The following is an 11,693-nucleotide window of genomic DNA, read 5'->3' on the forward strand; positions in this document are numbered from 1 at the left end:
CTACTATACTTTGCAACAGCATGGATGGAACTGGGGAGCATTATGCTAAGCGGAATAAGCCAGGGGGTGAAAGACAAATACCATATTATCTCACTATAAGCGGAACCTAACCAACAATACAAAGATGCAAGGAAAATAAGACCAGCAACACTGAAAAGAAAGGAAACCAACAGAGACAAGAGGGAAGGAGGGAGGGGGGGCAGGAAAAGGAAGGGAAGGGGAAAGTCAAGGAACATATAGGAAGGACTCATGGACAAAATCAAAGTGGAAGACCTGAGGAAGGGAAGGAGGGAGGGGGCAGGAGAAAGTGGTGGGGGGTAGGCAGGGACACATGCATTTAAAAAATAAATTAAAATTAAAAAAACCCTGCTCCTCAAAAAATGGTATGCTTGTATAATGGACTATTATTCAGCCTTTAAAAGGAAAAAAATTCTGACATATGCTGTAACAGGGTAAGCCTTCAGGACCTTATGCCAGTGAAATAAGCCAAATACAAAAAGACAAATACTCGTACTGTATGATTCCACTTAAATGAGGTACTTATAGTAGTCAAATTCATAGACAGAGAAACTAGAATGGTCATCTCTAGGCACAGTTGGGAGGAGAGAATGGGGGGATATTGTTTAATGGGTACAGAGATTATATTTTTCATGAGGAAAAGTGTCCTGGAAAAGGGTGCTTGTGATGGTTGCACAACAATATGAATGTACTTAATACCACTGAACTATATACTTGAAAATTGGGGAAACACTGCTCTTGGTGGGTTTCTAGGCTCAAGCAAAGATTGAGTACCTGACAATGAAGCAGCAAGTGACTCTGCAGGCAGAATAACCCATTTTAAGTGAGGTTCTATAAGACACATAGAGCCTTGAGGAAGGATAAGCCCACAGTAATCCCTTGTAAGATGGATGTGGTAGATCCAGAATAAAGAATGAGCAGGTCCATAGAGCCAAATAATTACATACACAAGTGGCAAGAGTTCCATGAGATCCTCCACCAGTTTTTCTCCTTAAGCTAATACCTGAACCACATGGTCCATTATGACTTGCTGACAGAGAAGGGAAAACATGAGGCATGGTTCACAGATAGACTGACTCAGTAGTTGGTTGGAGGCAGAAAATGAACAGTAGTTGCACTACAGTCCCACTGAGGAGTGGCCCTAAAAGCCAGCGATGTGAGACAGTCCTCCCAATGAGCACAGTTTTGAAGCAATACACATGATCATCCACTTTGTGTGGAAAAAGAAATAGTCCAAAGGAAGACTATATATAACTCATAGGCAGTGGCAGATTACTTCGCTGGTAGGTTATGGACCTAGAAGGAACAAGATAAGACAATGAGGAACAAAGAATCCTGAGATAGAGGCATGTGAATGGACATATTAAAATGAGTATGAAGTATAACGATTTTCATATATGTCACTGTCCACCATAGAAAAGACACTCAAAATCAGGTAGACAAAATGACTCAACCATCCTCTATCATTATCTTTCCTAAAGCTAGCATAATAGGGTGTGAACTGAATTGGCATCCTGGCGGATCTGAAAGTTATACATATAACATGGGTTCTCATTCACCACAGCTAATGCTGCCACTGAATGTCTAATGTCAACCACAGGGACCAATAGTCCTATTATGGTGCCATCCCTTAAGGAGATCAACTAGTCTCTTGATAGCACATTAATTATACTGGACTCCTTCACCTTGGAAGACACCATTCATCTTGACTGGAGTCAACATATACTTAAAGTGTGAGTTTGCCAGTCTTGTCTTCAGGGTCTCAGCCAGCACTATGCTTAAACAGCTTACAGAGCATTTGATCTATCAACACAAGATCCCGCATTATGTCACATTGAACCAAAGGGCCCATTTTACAGTAAAATTGTCCAGGAGCAGTCTCGTGTTCACAGGATCTGCTAGTACTACTGCATTTAACATTACAAAGAAACTGACACCTGACAGAGCAGTTCAAGGCACACGCAATGTACCAACTGGTCAACTGAAGATAGTAACCTGCAAAATAAGTTTCTACCCTTCAGAATATGGCACACACCCTAAATCAATGACCATTATGTGGTACTTTGTTCCAAGTAGGTGAAATGAATAGACCTGGAAACCAAGGAGTTAACATAGAAGTGGCTCTACAAACCATCACTTCCAATAATTTATTTGGAGAATCTGCACTTCCCATCTCTACCACTCCAGTTTCTGTGGTTCTAGGCATTCTGGTTCCCAAGCAGAATATTTACACCAGGGGATGCAAATATCCCATTAAACTTCAAATTATGAACACCAATTTTTGGCTCCACTTACAAGAAACCAGTAAGCCAGGACTGGAGTCACCATACTGGCAACATAATTGACCTTGATCATCAGGAAGTGGTATAACTGCTGTGACACGGGAACAGGGAGGAATATATGTAGTGCCTATGTGACCTATTGGGTACCTCACAGTCATCCTCTGACCAGTTGGATGATAAATGGACAAGCATAGCAGCCACAGTATGCAAAGGGCAGGTTCTTCAAGGATGACCTTTCCTGAGTCATCCCAACAGAAAAGCCACCTAGGCCAGAAGTTCTGGCTGAGACTGAGAACAAATAACAGGAGAGAGAGAAGATGAATATCAACTGAAGCCCCAAGACCACTGCAGCAGCCACAGGTTCATCTCACTAACCTTTCCCTCATAGTTATGTTTACCCAGGAAAAAACAAGGATAATCTTGCAAGGATGAATTGATGTGCAGCAAGTGCACCTTAGAGGCATCAGTAGATGCTGTGAGACCACCCAGAGTCTCTCTTCATGATTGAGACATTCACTGCACAGTTGCATGGCAGGCTGCCTACTTAGGTCTCACTATTGAGCCCTTTCTTAGAAACAGTCCTTAGCTGATGGGAGCTACCTGGACCAAGTTTTTACCATTTCCAAGGGGGAAGTCTACATCCAGTGACTGGTCACTGCAGGGATCCAACTTAAAAGAAAGCTGGTCTTGAACTAAGCATATTCCTTTGAGACAATTTAATAAATTGAGATTTATACAAGTTAATTCATTTATTAAGCAAATATTTATTAAGTATATATCATGTATCTGAACTATTACAGGAGCTTGTTATATCTCAGTGAACTAAACACACACTTCCTCATGGAGTCTACGTTGTAGTGGTAGAAGACAGATAGTAAACAATACACATAATAGGAAAATAAATTATATGGCATGCTGTGAAAAAAAAAGAGCAAGGTAAAAGAGATGAAGAGTAGAAAGGAATGGAAAATAATTGCAATTTTGAGTAGCATTGCCCAGGTAGACCTCCTTCAGAAGGTGACACTGAGCAGATTTAAAAGAGGTAAAAAAGGGAACTATGCTATTATTGGGGAGAAAAGTATACCAGGCACTGAGATCACTAGTATAGATAGGTTCAGACCTGGTGTGTTCAGCAGATAACAAGGATACCAGTGCAGTTGGAGGGAGTGAGTGGCAGAGAATGCAGTAGAAAATGAAGTTAAGAAGTGAACAGTTGGGAATAGGAGGGTAGGTGGGGGTAGGGGGGGTCCTCAGATGGCCTTGTCAGTGATCAGTAAGGAACCTGACACAGCAATAATTATGATGAACTACAACTACCTGTAATAATATGGATGAGTCTTATAAACATGACGTTGCAAGAAAGAATCCAGACACAGAGTATATATTGCATGATTTGATTTATATCAAGTTCAAAAACAGGCAAATTAATCCATGCTGTTAAATAGGACTGTGTTACCTTTGGGAGAATTTTGACTGATGGGGACATCAAGAACATTTCTGTCATGCTGGTAATGCTCTTTTTCTGGATCTAGTGCTGGTTACATGTGAGTTCACACTGTGAAAATTCATCAAACTGTAGACTTATAAAATGTATACTTTTCAACATTTACAAGAACTGTGAAGGGGCTGAGATTTTTAACTTGCCACAATTTTATGGAAGCAGGGAGAAGACATGAGACTCTTAAGTCAGAGACAAAGGGCTTTATTACTCACAGGAATCATGAACTTCATTTTTGCATCAGTTCCCTTTGATCCCCAAGTACCAAGGGTAATGTGGGGGTGGGCCCAGGTATATACTACACACACTGGATTTGCACTAGACCTGAGGAACCCTAAGCTTAGGACATCTCAGTCTTTTAAAGGGGCAATATGCAAACACTGCTTAAGTTTTGTCCCAAGAGATATGAGAGAAAAAGAGAGAGAGAGAGAGAGCTTTGGAATGCAATATGGAATATGAGTTAATATATGATATAACCAAGCAAACAGGGCCCATCCATGTGTCGCCTTGATGCATGACCCAACAATTTGTGTTGAAGGAAATAGGTTTTTATTTGTGGGACTCCAACCTCGGAGGGGCTGGGAACACCCCTGCTTGGAGCCCTGTTCTCCCACAAGACCCAGCCTTCCCTCGTTCCCCACCAGGTTGTAAGCCAAAAACATGCCCAAACGTTCTCTGTATCTTTATTTGCTCTCAAGCCAATGGTACAAACAGTTCTCCATTCCCTCTGGCAATGTGCTGTTGTGGGTTTCGGAGTTGCCATCCTCATGCAGTAGCTCTCTCCTTCAGGGTCTGGGATATGTTATCCTCAGCCTCCATGTAGTAGTCCAGGAAAGCATGTGCTGTGTTCTCCAGACTGGTTTCCCAGCAGGTCCCCTCTTTCTCACTCCAGCTCTTAATCCAAACCAAGTGGTACCTCCTTATATGCCAGACCTCATGGCCGAATCCCCCTACTTCATTGTTCCTTACTCATGGCTGTCACTCACTGCTGACCTCATGGCCAACAGGGTGGCCCTTCTATACCCTTTCAAACCACATAGCTGCTACCCCCCTTTCTCTTAGCCCACATGGCAGACCAACTTCACTACAAACTGCATAGCTGATTGCTGCTTCCTCTCGCAGACCTCATGGCCAAATTCCCTTGGCTTCTTCCTCATGGCTGCCTTCTCAGAGGAGCAGACATATCTCCTCCCTCACTACAGGAAGCATGCCAAATCCCTTTCTTTTTCAACCTGCCCTTATTTTTAAATGCTGACCCAGAGCTTCCTACGTGAGTTGCTATTGGGCCTTTCCTACAATATGCTACTCTTGCCAGCTCTCCTGTATCTTTTACCTTTTTTTGGCTGTCACCTTCAGTCAGGGCAAGAAACCCTGTGATACGGAAGCCTCCCTGTATAAGCTTCACTGGCTATGTCATGAGTCCCTGAATGCTCCCAAAGTCAGGTATGCCTTTGTCCTAGGCTTACTTGCCATTTGTTATGCAAAGTGCCTTCACAGCTATATTATCTACTTCCCCCACCACCCAACCATGGGCTGTAGGGAATATGCTTTTCTACTTTCAGGGACCCCCACTCTTCACCCTGTTAGAACATTATATCCTACATGTTATTCTGGAACTTGCTGTTTCACTTAACAATGCCCTGATATTTCTTCTTGTCACTGCATACATACAATCTTCCTCCTTCTTCTAATCTTCTGCATAGTAAGCCATGGTATAGAGGTACTACAGTTTATTTAAACATTCTTCTTTGGGATGTGTTCAATTTTTGTTTTTTTTTGTTTGTTTTGGGGGGTTCTTTTTTGGGGGGATTTTAAAGTTTTGACTTTGTTTTACTATTGCAAACAGAGCTTCAGTGACCATTGTCAGACAAGTCTATACATTTGTGCAAATATTTCCCTAGGGTGAGTTGCAAGGAGAAGGATTGTTGCCTACATAAACATTGTCCAAGCTATCTCACTAGTAGTTTATGAAAGTGGCCATTTCCCAATGAACTTCTCAACATCATACATTATTTTTGATTTTAATTTTTGTCATTTGGAATGATGAGAAAAAACATCCTGTTGGGGCTTTAATCATCATTTCTACAACCTTCCTAATAAGGCTAAGCATATTTCATCTCCTAGGTCACCATATATTCACATTTATGTACCAGGGACTGCAATAGAAACTTTATATGAAATATTTCATTTTATTTTTACCACACATTCCTGTTATTGTACTGAAGAAGGGAGTACCATTTTTTCCCATGTGACAGAGAGTAAACTGAGACTTAAAGAACTTAGATAACTACCTGTATTCACATCTGTTAAGTGTGACAGTAAACTCTTCCTCCAATTAATTATGCAATATCTGTTCTCCTCTTCTTCTTTAGCAAGAGAACCCAAATCAACTTCACATTTACACTTCTCAGCCTTCTCTGGGGGTAGAAATAGCCACATGATTAGGTTCTTACCAATGAACTATAGACACAAGTTCAGGGGTTGAGCTGCTTCTTGCAAAGCTCTTTAAAAGGACAATGACTTATCTGACTCTTGGCCTTGCCCTCCTCTTTTCTTCCTCCATCAGATGAGATGACTGCATAGCCATGATATAGTCATGACATAACCTTGAGATGGAATCAAAGTTCTAAAAAAAGTGGGATAGAAAGACAAAAGGAAACTAGGACACAGATAGCATCTTGGGGCCTGTTTTCTTTCACCCTACTTCTGAAACTCCCATTACAGTGTTGATCCTTTGTGAGACTACCTACTTCTAAAATTCCCATTGCATGAGTGAAAATGGCCAACTCAGCTTTTCTGTTATTGCTGATACAGTGATGGAGCCAGGATTTGAACCAAAGACAAGTGCATGTTATGAACCCTTAAACTGCTTAATAACTGGTTACCCAGGCAACACTCTCCACACAAAAAAGTTGCTATTACTATAGTTCACCATCAGTGGATATTAAAGACTAAAAAATCTTGCTCTTGGTGATTTTTCCTCAGGACAATTGGAGTGACACCTCATGCTTCCAACTCAGAACAATTTCAACCTCATAACTGCAACAGGAGAGGTAGTGCTTATGAAGGATAAAAGTAGAAATAGCCTAAAACCACACAGTTTTCTTGTTGATAGTATCTATACAAGAGAACATAGATCTATACAAAAGAAAAACATGGCAAATGTTTACAACAGAAAGTTCAATTCTGGCTTCACCACTATATTTGCTGTGTGACCTTAGAAAAATTACGTCCTTTTTCTCGCCTCCCTTTCCTTACATTTAATAAAATAGAAGTTTGTGCCATAGGCTTGCAGTGAGAGTCCAGTGAAGAAATACACGTAAAAGGTTTTCAAAAAATCAATGATGCTCTGGACACAGAAGCAATTACTACATAAGTATTGAATTTCCAGTGTCCATGTACACCATGCATGGAGAGCCTTGTGGTTATCATTATCACATTTTAGTGACCCCAATTTTCATCCTCTTTTTTAGCCATTGTGTCATGAAACTCTACAAGACACAGGAAAAACATCACAATAGAGCAACATTGTCACAGTAAGGGGTATGTATGTTCAAGATTTATCTTTTTTCTTGTGGAGTTTCATATATTTCATGCAAAGGATTGCTGAATATTCATTGATATAGCTAGTATCCACAAGTAGTCTATTAGAAATGCATTGCTTATCTATATTTTTAAATGTTGAAATAATTTAGTGTTGATCCTTTGTGAGATAGATTTGCTACCTTTAAACAACGTGACAATAACACCCCAGCCAGCTTAGTTTTCTCTCAAGTTGTACTGATATCCTTGATGTCACTAACAAACCAAAGGCTGCCTGTGAGAATCCTATATGTCACCATTAAATTGAAAAAGACCTGAAATATCGAAATCTCACTTCAAGAAGGAAAGAGAAGCTAGAAAAGAGCAAGCTGCTGGTTATTCATGAATCACTGCAGCCTGCCATGATAAATACCACTGGCTTCATTCTCCTCTTCTCCAGACTCATAATTTTCTCCCTGAAGGTGTTTCACCTGCACAAGAAAAACTGCACTGGAGGAATGTCTAGTAAAAATGACTTTTAAAGCCTCTTAAAACACAAAAGGCTGTGTGTGAGTTCCAAGCCTTTCTTTTTGCATACAGCAACATTATGTCCAATTAATCTCAGCAAACTGGGGAAGAGGACTAAAACAGTATGTCAGGTTGGGTTTGGGATTCTGTGACAATCTAGTAATGTTAAGAGAAAATGAAATAAATGCTTAATGAAAGAACTTCTTTTAAAAGATTACAAGCAAATAGGTCCAGATTTGGGGGTTTGGTGCAACATTAAAAATACAGATTCACTATCCAAATATATGTTCTATATCAATAGGCAATATTCATGCCATTTGAACATGAACGTCTAGGATGGTAGATCATTTGGAGTGAAAAATAGCCATGTAAAAATAACCAGTAAAGGTGTGGCTTGGAGGTATTTTATTGTAGACTTCCAAATGTCCTTTCATTGTTTCAACAGGGAGTTGCCATGTCACTGGTGCTGACAGGCAATGCTATGTGACATGTTAGCAAACAATTTTACTATTTTTCTCTTTCCCCTTAGGAATGATATTTATAGATTAAGAATTACATTTGGTTCTTTTTTCCAACAGTTATCTTCCTGGGCGTGGATTAAATGTAGATCTGGGTGTTGAACACATTTACATAAGTGCTGTTTGTGAAAGGGAGTCCAGTTCTTCTATTATCACCAGAACATTTAAATCTTAATGACTGGCATTGTTGTCTAAAAGACAGTGTTTTTCCTGCTGAGAAACTGCATTAGATTCAAGAAACGGAGCTCATTTCCATTCTCTCAGCAGTCTCTCTAGAAATGACATGCAGTGCTTGAAACTGTTTATTTCCAAATTCAGGCCTCCCTCGCATCAGTCATCAGCTTCAATTACCAGTTTTCCGAAGCTGAGCCATCAGGCAGTCTGACACTGGGGTCCGGCCTAATTCCCACCTTCTCCAGAGTCAAGAGCATAATGTGCAGATGAAAAGGTGCAAAATAGCCTGGACTTCATTAGCATGCAGGGCCTAGCTGTTCATTTGCTGGCTGCGAATGGAAGTTCTGACACTCAGAGCTGGCTGCAAAATGAGAAAAGTCCTCTTCAGGGGAGATGGGGTCCTCAGTGGTGAGGAAAGGTCATCAGAAAGACAGCCACTGCCCTTGCTCCCTGCTCTCTAGGACTGCTTATTGATTCCAGGGACACCTCATTACACGCTGGATCAACATATTATTGCCATGTTCTAGGGCTGAATTGTTTACAAGTGTCTTTATCACCCGCAAAGGCCTGCCCGGTGATGCATGACTACACTCATTTGGCGGTGACCTGCCAATTATGTGTTATCCGATATGTTGCTGGTATCTTGATCTTTGCCCGGGTCTTCTCCCAGCATCAACACAGTCCCATTTACTACTTCTTTCTAACCACTCTTTGGGAAAGTAGCCATTAGCCTGTCGGTGTGTGAGTGTGTCCTCTGCTGCAGAAAATCTGAGCATTGCTTCCCCATTATTTGATATGCATGAGGTTCATAATCAGTGGGGAGACAAAAATTCTCTCTCTCTCTCTCCCCCTCTCTCTCTCGCTCTCTCTCTCTCTCTCTCTCTCTCTCTCTCACACACACACACACACACACACACACACACACATACCCCTTCATTTTACGGTCTTGAAGATAACCCACACAATTTGCAATCAGTATGCATGGCAGAGAGTATAATGCAGCTAGTTCCAGAGCTCCCTCTGCTTACATATATGCCCTATGAGAGAGCTGTCATATTTAACTTGGGCATAGCCACTGCAAACTAGCATTTTAATCTTTCATTACAGACACTTCTATGGCTCCATAAAAGAAAGAGTGGAATAGCAACTCAATTAAGCACTCAGTAAAGAGATTGTACAGCCTACTTACTCCCTCCCCCAAAAAGTAGAGATGAAGCTGTAGGGTCTGAGTGCATTCTGCAATTCATACTTGATTTCCATTTCCCCTTGATGCTGACTACTGACATAATATTAATGATATTGTGTATTGACAACTTGGGTTTATTATTATGACTATCACTTGGGGCAATTTTAATGACTGCCAAGCATTTGGGCAATCTCAACCAAATACTAAGAGGAAGCTATTTCATTTACATCGCCAGTTGCCATTAGGAAGAGCTCTTTAATGAGCTTTCCAGTTGAAGATGTAGCAAAGCAAAGGCCTAGACATTTGCCTTTACTTTTCCTGGAAGACTATATCCTTAGTAACAGGCACAAACTATAATGAGTGAAATCAAACTCAAGGATCTAACTGCCTTCAGAAAGGTGACATCTGTAAGTACATTCATTTTCAGCATTTTCCTAGATTTGTCTTCTATTTAGCATTAAATTACCTTTCTATAGGCATTTTTTTTTCTCTTTCCAATTTTTGGAGGAGTTTAGTAAAGTTACTGAGCTCTTTTTGTTCTTTCTGAAATCCCTTGTTTCCTGACAAATGATTAAATGAAAAGGTTAAATAAAGAAACTTGGTCAAGGTGCTTCAGCTCAGTTAAAGAGTCAGTGGAGAGATGGTTGCTCCACCAAGCATTTCAAAACACTGCAAGTCTGTAGTGTCATCATCTGACAAATAGCTTTTGGAAGAGAAGGTGATGGGAAGGATTACTTGATTTATTTTTGGAGACATGATTGCATGTGAAGAATTTCAGTCAAGGGGTAAAGATGGAACAAGCAGGACAGCTTACCAAATTTCCATCTGAAGAGCAATCCTCAATGTATTTGGGGTCCAGAGAAGGCCAAAATAAAAGGACTCCCAATAACTAAGGATAATCCAAAAGAAAAGGAGTCTCTGATTTTATTTTTTAATTTATAAATCATGTTAATTCTATTACAGTTGTCTCAGTTTTTCCCCCATTTTCCCCCTCCACCCATCCCACCCCAACCCCCCACTCCCACAGTCAATTCCCATTCTGTTGTCCATGTCCGTGGATCATTAATACATGTTCTTTGTCTAGTCCCTTCCCCTTCTTTCCACCATTGTCCTCTATCCCCATCTCCTCTGGTCACTTTCAGTCTGCTCCATATTTCTGTGCCTATGGTTTATTTTGTTCATTAGTTTATTTTGGTGAATAGAGTCCACTTATAGGTGAGATCATATGGTATTTGTCTTTCATCAACTGGCTTATTTCACTTAGCTTAATATTCTCCAGTTTCATCCATGTTGTCGCAAAAGGTAGCAGTTCCACCTCTTTCTCTCTTTCTTTTTCTTTCTTTCTTAAATGTAGATTGATTTTATTTATTTTTTTCATGTCAAAGGTAATTATATTAAAAAAATTTAAAACCTTCATAAAGTCTCAGCAATTAAACCAACATGAAACCAGCACAGAAATAATTAAGTAGATCAATGAAATATAATGAGGATTCTAGAGACAAACATATATATCTGTCTAACAATATATAATTGAGTTGATATTTCAAGTCAATGGGTAAAATAAGGCTTATTCAACTAATAAGGTACATGGACCACTATTACTTGAAAAAGAAAACAAAATTAGAGCCCTATTTCACACATTATACGAGAAATATTCTGGTGACTTAAAAATCAATATGTAGAATCTAAGGAGTTTTAGAAGAAAATAGAACTAATATTTTTCATGACCTGAAGTAAAATATTCAACCCCAGAAGCTATAAAGTAAATATTGACATTATGACTATACTAAACATTTAACTATATAGTAATAAACATATTAAAAAAGTTAAAGGAAAAGGAATAGAATAGAAAAGTATTTGCAACATGTCTAAACCATGGTTAATAGGGGTTTGTTTTTTTAAAAAAGTTCTACAAACCTTTAATCAATAAATGGATAAAGAATACCAAAAAGTCATTTAAAGCTTTT

The sequence above is a fragment of the Pteronotus mesoamericanus genome, unplaced genomic scaffold, assembly GCF_021234165.1.
Source record: "Pteronotus mesoamericanus isolate MK-2021 breed Mesoamerican mustached bat unplaced genomic scaffold, CSHL_Meso_final contig_25, whole genome shotgun sequence".
Lineage (NCBI taxonomy): Eukaryota > Metazoa > Chordata > Mammalia > Chiroptera > Mormoopidae > Pteronotus > Pteronotus mesoamericanus.